This window comes from Dipteris shenzhenensis, chromosome 5, assembly GCF_047967505.1.
Source record: "Dipteris shenzhenensis isolate YYH24624 ecotype China chromosome 5, Dip_SZ_1.0, whole genome shotgun sequence".
NCBI classification, from domain to species: domain Eukaryota; kingdom Viridiplantae; phylum Streptophyta; class Polypodiopsida; order Gleicheniales; family Dipteridaceae; genus Dipteris; species Dipteris shenzhenensis.
The window spans coordinates 19,720,341-19,728,627 of record NC_141600.1 but is presented as its reverse complement, the minus strand read 5'-3'; the positions used below and the strand labels follow the sequence as shown (position 1 = coordinate 19,728,627).

General features: G+C 34.4%; 1 long non-coding RNA gene across 1 annotated transcript; it reads left to right on the top strand.

Annotated features, from left to right (window-relative positions):
- The first annotated feature begins 2,780 nt into the window (after nucleotides 1–2,780).
- On the top strand, nucleotides 2,781–3,353 carry LOC147901724 (uncharacterized). The gene is made up of 3 exons (XR_015540970.1): nucleotides 2,781–2,964; nucleotides 3,115–3,164; nucleotides 3,276–3,353. It is a non-coding gene; the product is annotated as an uncharacterized LOC147901724 (long non-coding RNA).
- Nucleotides 3,354–8,287: the final 4,934 nt, after the last annotated feature.

Below are 8,287 nucleotides of genomic sequence, written 5' to 3'. Positions count from 1 at the left end.
GTGAACCTAGTATAAGAGCATGTTTTATCCATAGTATGACCTTCATGTGCCTTAGAAGGACGTTGCAATACTTATCTTACAAAGTATGTTCATATGAAACTATGGAAAAGCAACTTGCATGGTGAGCAAGAAACCCAAAGATTCAAATGCAAGATTTCTTACAGACTAATTACACAAAATTGGCCAAATTGTGTATGCCATGCCCCATTATCTAAATGGCACTTGAGGAAGCTTATATCATCAATATCCCATATATAACACACTATTCAAAATTTCTCGATTGTGTCTCTTTGTTTGTACTTTTTTTTAAAAAAATATCCCCTTCACTCAATATCACTTGGTGAACTCTAAAATTGAGGTTTTTGGAGCACTAAATGACTCACTTCTACACAAATATGGCCTAAAAAAGCAAAAAATTCCCCAAACTTGTAAGTGGTAATACATCATGATGGGTAAGTTTGCAATAAAATGGTTGATGAAAGTAGTATAAGTAGTTTTTTCTTTAGTCCAAGTCTATTGTCTTGGTCATGGTAGAGAAGAAATAAACTAAAAATCTCCTAAAAATAGCTTTATCCTCTACTAAAGTAGAATATAGCTGTGGAATTCAAGATTGGAATCACATAAGCATAGACTCTAGCATTAAATTTTGGTAAGGCTAAGGAGAGGAGGGCTCTGGAGAAAGCCAAGCAAGCAAAGGAAGGAGTTGTTGTGGGAAAACTTATAAGGAGGTGAGATTTAAAGTTGTGGTAATAGAATAGTCATATAAGGAATGTTTCTTTTGCAGCATTCATCAAAGGGAAGGAGACCAAAATCAAAGAATAGATTGGATATGGATCATACAAGAACATCAATCAAGTTTCTTTGATGGGTTGCCCTAGCTTATTGCAACATAGATGCTAATGCTAGTAAGCACTACAAGGGCAACATTGGCTCGTAGATGAGAGGCACAAAGAGAGGTAGCCATGTAGATAGCACACACTATGCTTGTTGTCCGATTGTTGTGGCATGAGAGGAGCCCATATGGACCATCATGACAATATTCAATGGTGGGAAATTTCTTAAAGTTCATCCTACCATGGACTAAAGGTCTCTTCAGGTGGTATCTAGAAAATGTGATGAAGAGTCCTGTAGGTGGTGTGTGGGCAATACATTAAAGGGAGGTGTAGCTCGAGAAGAGCATACGTAGAAGCCAAGTTAGCAGATGCAATCGTAGGGGATGTGCTAGAGAGGATCATTGTTTTTAGCACCAATGCGCACCATGTGATCCATTCTGTCCTTGTTAAATTAGCATGTTTTCATGAGGCTTAATGGTTCCATAAACAACATCTTGCTAGATTTCACAACAAATGGTGCATGTCAAGTGGGAATAACTAATTGAGAAATAGTGCAAGATATTTGAGGATTGTAGAAAGGACTTTAGAAAATTAAGAGAAAATCCTAGAGATTAAGAAGTATTGATTAGTGTATCCTCAAGTGTAAGCAAGACCATCTCAAAAACATTTCCTTGCACCTCGCAATCTAATGTATATACACGTAGTTAAATATCAATGAGACATTGGTGCAATTTTTCTTCTTGAATGCTTACATGTATTTCAAAATCATTGGATTGCATCAAAGTGCATCCTCAAGTGTAAGAAAAACCATGCTCAAACACATTAGCTTACACCAAGTGGTGGGTTTTTGCAATGCGATGTGTTTGCGAGGCATTTTTTATAGCCCACAATCTAATGCGTACACACTTAGTTGGATTATGAATGATTTTTCTTCAATGTTCACAAGTATTTCAAAAATAATATCCACATGCCTAAGAAATCTCTTCTAAAGTATGTTGCAATGAATATTGGTAGTAAGATAATGGCAATTAACCCTATAGAGAGAAAAACATGTCAGGTCACAATGGATGTGAACTTAATGAAAAATATTGGTAGTAAGATAATGGCAATTAATCCTATGCATGTCAGGTCACAATGGATGTGAACTTAGTGATGGAATGCTAGCCATGTGGCCCATCAAAGAGATGGACGTTGTAGTGAATCTTACAAATTATTGTAAACATTTATAATGGTGATGCAATATAATCCATTTTTGCCTAATGAGTACCACAATTAGAGATTATATCGAGTGTAGATTATTACATAAAATTTCATGTTTAAGTCATCAAATCTATTGCATCCTTCCATGCATTATAGCATTATCTTGTGTCATATATGTGCATTATATTGCACATCATTACGTGAGAGATATTGCATCATATGAGCATCATATCATGTATCATACATTATTTAAAACATGAAACATCATATGTGTCATAAAACTTAAAATGTGAATGTAATACAATTTATGCATTTGGATTAAATATGTTTGTGTGTTTGACTTTATGTGTGGAGAACACTTTGATCTCTTGATCAATTCAAGCAATTAATAATCACTCATACATTACTCATATGTGACTAGTTCACTACCTTCCAATGTCAATAGGGATAGGTGGGTTGTCAGCATGTCTAAGCATAAGAAAGACAAAGGGAGTTAATCCATATATATATATATATAGATATGGGGGCTCTCATAGAAAAAATGAAGAGCTGCTAGAAAGGTGAGGTGAGTGTTCACCTGAATGTCAAAGCTTTAGAACCCAATGCGTGGCCACTTAAACTTCAAAAGGAGAGAAAGATCTAGAACGCTATCAACGTGCTTCGATTGGACTCTCTAGGCCTTATGATAAGAACCCCTTGGAGTCTTTCAAAAGATCAATTGTACTCGAAGAGTTTCTATTGGAGGCTTCAAAAACCCATGGATAGTAAATGTACTACAAGACTTTGTTACGTCTATTTCTAAACCTTCTTTTCGTACACCTCGTTACTTCTTTCCGTTTACTGAATTCTAGCCATGGCAGCTCATGCCAGTAATTTGCGACGTAGCTTGCTCCTATTTCTCTTCATCTCCCTCCTCTCTTGCTCCTGCTTGGCGCGCCCTTCACCTCCCTGTACTTAAAAGCTCCTTCTCCGCATTGACAAAACGATATATTCCAATGCGTTGCCTCTGCCGCCGTATAGCTTCGGTTTCGTTTTGAACAGCATCGCCTAATTTCGTCTTTCTGCTTCTAAAATTTCGCAGAATTCAGAAGACTGCGTTTCTATGACCGCCAATTTCCGAACCTAAAGAAGGTGGTCGCTTGTTCGTCGATTTGTTTGCCTGTGCGCGAAACTAGTCTCTCATTGAACAAGTTTCGAACATCTAGGATTCAGCTCTAACTCCAGGGTGTTGCGATTTGGCAGGGAGCAGAAGGAAACAATCCAGTAGAAGATCCGGTATGCGTTGGGGAGGATTGCAGAATTAAGGGAGGGCTGGCAGAGAATTAAGCGAGGGCTGGCAGAGGAGCCGGTTGCGCATCCAGACTATGTTTGTGCGGATATCTGCTGATTCAGCACCAAAATTGTGATTTAATCGAAACTAGTTAAATTCTTTATTAATGACTGGAATTACGTACAATATATTTAAATTTCAGATAAGAATGCCTTATAGCAAACATAATGGTATTTTTTATGGACATGGTCTAAGCAATACTCTTTGAGATTCAAAGTGAGCCTTTACGTTAAATCTTTTAAATCAATCATGAATTCTTTTGATAAAGAAACTATTGTGTAATATAGTCTAACCCCTCACATGGAGAACTCACAAACTAGATCCGAGAAGGTAGCTGTATTGATGATAGAGACTATGAAGAGCATGTTTTATTTTGATTTTTTGATTTATGTAAATGTTATAGAAAGAAGCAAGTCGAATGGCTTAAGCACAAAGTGATTTGCTTATAGCATTCAGTTATTTGAATTGTACATGTAACATTTTTCAATTTGCATTCAACACAAGTTATTTGAATTTAGCAAATACCAATTTAAATTTAACACATAGCAATTTGCTTTTATTTAGCATATAGCAAATCGGATTTGGTTAATAACTCTTTGCATTTTACGCATAACAATTTGCATTTAACATAGCAGTTAGCACTTTGCATTTAGCAAATAACCACATATATAGTGTGGGGGGCACAGCTGTCTAATTACTGTGTTTAATGTTTGGCATGTCATCATTGAGATCTCATCAATTATTATGGTTTTTGCATTTTGCAATTCTATGTATCGTTCGTCTGACACTGGTAAAGAGGCACGAAACATATCGTGTCTCTTTGGTAGAGCAAATTGATGATGGGCAGTAGTTATTATTGGAATTGTTATAAATGGAGTTATATATCAATAAAAACATGATGCTTTTGTAAGCATTTTTTAATACAAGTTATACATGAATTATTTTATGTGTATTGAAAAAAGTAGTAATGCTTTGAAGACCAAAAAAAATGAGTAATATATGTTATGAATTAAGAGTCCTTCAAGAGTATGATGTAACTATAGTTTGAAATAGGAAGTCCTTTACATGTATTGAAAATGGGCTTCTACTTAAATATACTAGATTATGTCTCTATTTTTGAGAAAGTGAAAATTTTTGGTAGATGCTAGATTTCCACTGAGGTTATTGTATCCATATTTCGAGTCGGTTGTGTTTAGTTCTCTTATGTATTTCTCTTCGAGTGTATCAGCTTTGCTTTTAAAGTTTGTGGTGGCTAGGATTTCTATTTTGAGGTTCGAGTCGAACGGTTTGTACGTGTTAACATAATGTTTCAATTTTAATGGAGGATTGGTTTGGTGTTGTGCTATCCATTTTTCAAGATTTCTAGTTTGTCCAATATATCTTTTTTCTATAGCAATACATAGAATAGAATATATGTAATATGGGCCTTTTGTGCCTTTTTCTTTGTCTTCTTCGCGATTTCCTATTTGAAATAGCAAAATGAAGTACGATGAGTTTTTCTTGTATGTTAGAAGATGAAGTTTATATGTATTTTAAGATATGGAGTCAAGAATGTACCTGTAGGGGGCTGAAATATATTGTTCTTTGTTGGAGTCAGGAAAAACTCAAAATGTTCGCCATATGCTTCTTTTGCAAAATTTAAATCAATGATGGAAGTTATACCTTCTATGGTAAATAGCAACTCTTTTGTTTTTTTTAATCATCTATTTGGAACATGTTGTTGAACTCCGCTAGTATGACATTTCCAGTCTTACGATCTATTTTGAGGAGTTCGGCTAAGCTTACATTGTAGCCAAAGTGTAGAAGTTCAAGGCAATAAGCTGAAATTCCTTCTAAGTGCTTATCTATTATAGCTTGTGCTTCTGTTCTCAACATCATTGGAGTAATGATATCGTCCTCTTTTGTGATTTTTCGAATTATGTACTTAGTTAGACCTGCATTATGTTTGAATTGATATTATGTATATGTTATTTATTGTATTTTTAAAATTTAAAATTTAATCATTTTTTATAAATAAAGTGGGTTATTAACCATTTGCTCTCATTTCTTTGTCCCCATGTTCTGCCTTCCATTGTTGTACTTCATGTTGATTGTTATCCATGAAATTCCTAAGGTCTTGCAGTGTGCTCCATCCATAAATGTATTCATTTGGTTCCTTTCTAGCCATGTTTGCAAGACACATTTGAGCTATATACAAGAAGTAATTTTGTCCCTTTGTTCTTTTTGTTGATTTCTCTTGATCTTGTTGAGCCAATCGGGCTTTACTTTTGAATTGATTAAAGATCTGTGAAATAGTAATCTATTATAAATTAGAATATAAACTAATGTGAAGAAATACTACAATGCTTAATATTGAAAACGTACCTCATCTGATGTTGCCATATTTTATTGTTGGTTGTTCTTCAAATAAGTTTTTTGATAGATCCTGCATATTAGTTTGTATATCAAAAGTTTCTTTTCTCTTAAATGATGAATATTTAATAAAAGGATTTTCTATTGATTACTATTTTTTTAAAGTTCATGTAAGCATTGGAATGAAGTCAGATCGATTTTATTTAAGATTCTTAAGTTCTTTCGAGTGGTTACTCGTGAAAGCATGACATATGTTAGTCCTGGTGCAAATGATATTTGTATCACTACAAGAGCCTTTCCTTTGAGTGTGCATCCTTGTGACTTGTGTCTCGTAATTGCATATGCTAGTGTGATTGGAAAAGTTGTTTTGTGATACGATATTGAGTTTAATACCTTCTGTTTATGTTTTAATCATCTTAGTGTGATTTTTTCATTTGTTGATAAGATCTTGGCATGAATTTTTAAAATGTTGTTTGTGTTATTATCTATTTCTAGTGATATGACACTTGTAATAGCACTATTTGTAGCTCCGATTGTGAGATCTATATTTTCTGTGATCATCACTTTCGCTCCTATTGCTATTTGTTGTATGGAGTGGAAATTTGGATCCATTATCCATTCTTTTAATTCTAAGATTTGATCTACATTAGATGTTACAGTGACACTTTTAATTTGATGCTCTTTGAATTTCTTATGTAGTATGAGCTCATTATAGTATCGTGTGTCTTTTTGATGGATGCACAATATAATTGTGTCCTTGTCAATGAAATCGTTTGCTTCACTATCACTTATGATAAAATTACCTAGGTAATACTGAATCTCTTCTACCGTTGGTTGTCTTATTTTAATTATGTTTAAGAACTCTATATATGTTGGATCTTCTAGGTGACGTATTGATGTGTGAAGGAATGAAAAGGTTGCAGTTGTCTAGAAACCTGAGTTTTTAATATAGCATTTTCTACAGAATTCATTTTCTTGCACCTTGCATTTGCATATTGGAGGTAACTGGAACATATCTCCGAATAAGAGCATCTTTTTATTTCAAAAGGATGCATGATCGTTTGCTTGCAAGTTTCGCACAGTTGTCTGATTACTGTGTTTAATATTTGGCATGTCATCATTGAGATCTCATCAATTATTATGATTTTTGCATTTTGCAATTCTATGTATCGTTCGTCTGACACTGGTAAGGAGGCACGAAACATATCGTGTCTCTTGGTAGAGCAAACTGATGATGGACAGTAGTTGCTAATCGACTTAGTCTCATTGCAGCAGCTTCTGTTGTTGCTGTTAGAACAATCAATTTTCCTTGTTTTACATAATTATAAGTAATGTACTTGATCATAAATGTCTTTCCTAAACTAGGAGTACCACAAATGACATGAAGTCCTGTGGGTGATCCATTTATCTTTTCCTAAATTTCTTGTTGTTCAGAAGAAAGAGTTGCATTTTCAAAATCCTTGAACTCGTTCATCATTTGAAGTAATTTTGTGCATGTTGTATTATCTATATTGGTATCTTCATGAAGGTCGGTTGAAGCCATGAAGGAGTTCTGAATAACACGTAATGGGCTTTTTTGGAGTATCATGTTTATTAGTTGGTGGCGATTTTGTAACTTTAGCAAGTGCACTTTGCAATATTGATCGATAAGAGTTTCGATGTCTTCTTCTGTTTTTACGAGGTCTCAGATATGGGATTCTAAGAAGTAAGATTTTATATGATTTTTTTCAGAAATGAGCTCATTCTCATTTCTAAAATTTACATTCTTTAGTAGAAGGTTGTTAAAAAATCCTTCAAAATGATGAGCAGGGTGGTAATCTGTAAAACGTACGAACCGTGTTGATGGATACACATAATTTTCGAAAGAATCTACGATAGTTATGTTATCTTTGTTTTTTTTCTTTGACTTTTGGACATTGTATTTTTTCCAAAATTCATAGAAGGTCAAGTTCTCCATGACACTTGGACGACTGCAATATGTATCTATAGGATGCATTACAGAAACACAATGTTCACGAAGGTATTTTTGGCGCATAGATGGGAGAGAGGAGTCAATGAAATGTACAGATTTGCTTCTTTGAATGGTAGATATTTGTAAGCATGACAATGCTACCTCTGTTGGAGATGTTGGCTTTGAAAGAGTGTATGCAGATATCATTTTTAATTTAATTGGATCTAGATTATCTAGTCCTAGAAGTTTCACATCACCAGGATTCAAGTTCATGTGTCCCATGGGTTCGATTTTCATAGCATATTTTAGAAGGTAATATGAGAGGCCTGTGTTTGTTATTTTCTGAATATTCATATGCGCTTGCCACAAGAGTAATATTCCTACATGGTATGGAACGACATTACGATGTTCTAGTGATGGATGGAAGTAGATCCATCTTTGTGTGAGAGGATCTATAGTAGGTTTAGTATCTAAATGTATTGGATATGGAAATCCGTATTTGCATTTGTGGTTTGTGGTTGAGTCAAATAGATTGCATGTTGGCCTTCATGTGTGGATTTGTTTTCTCTTTACCATATAGTTAAGCTTTCTTTGAACTGAATTCTCTGGCTAGTTATTAAA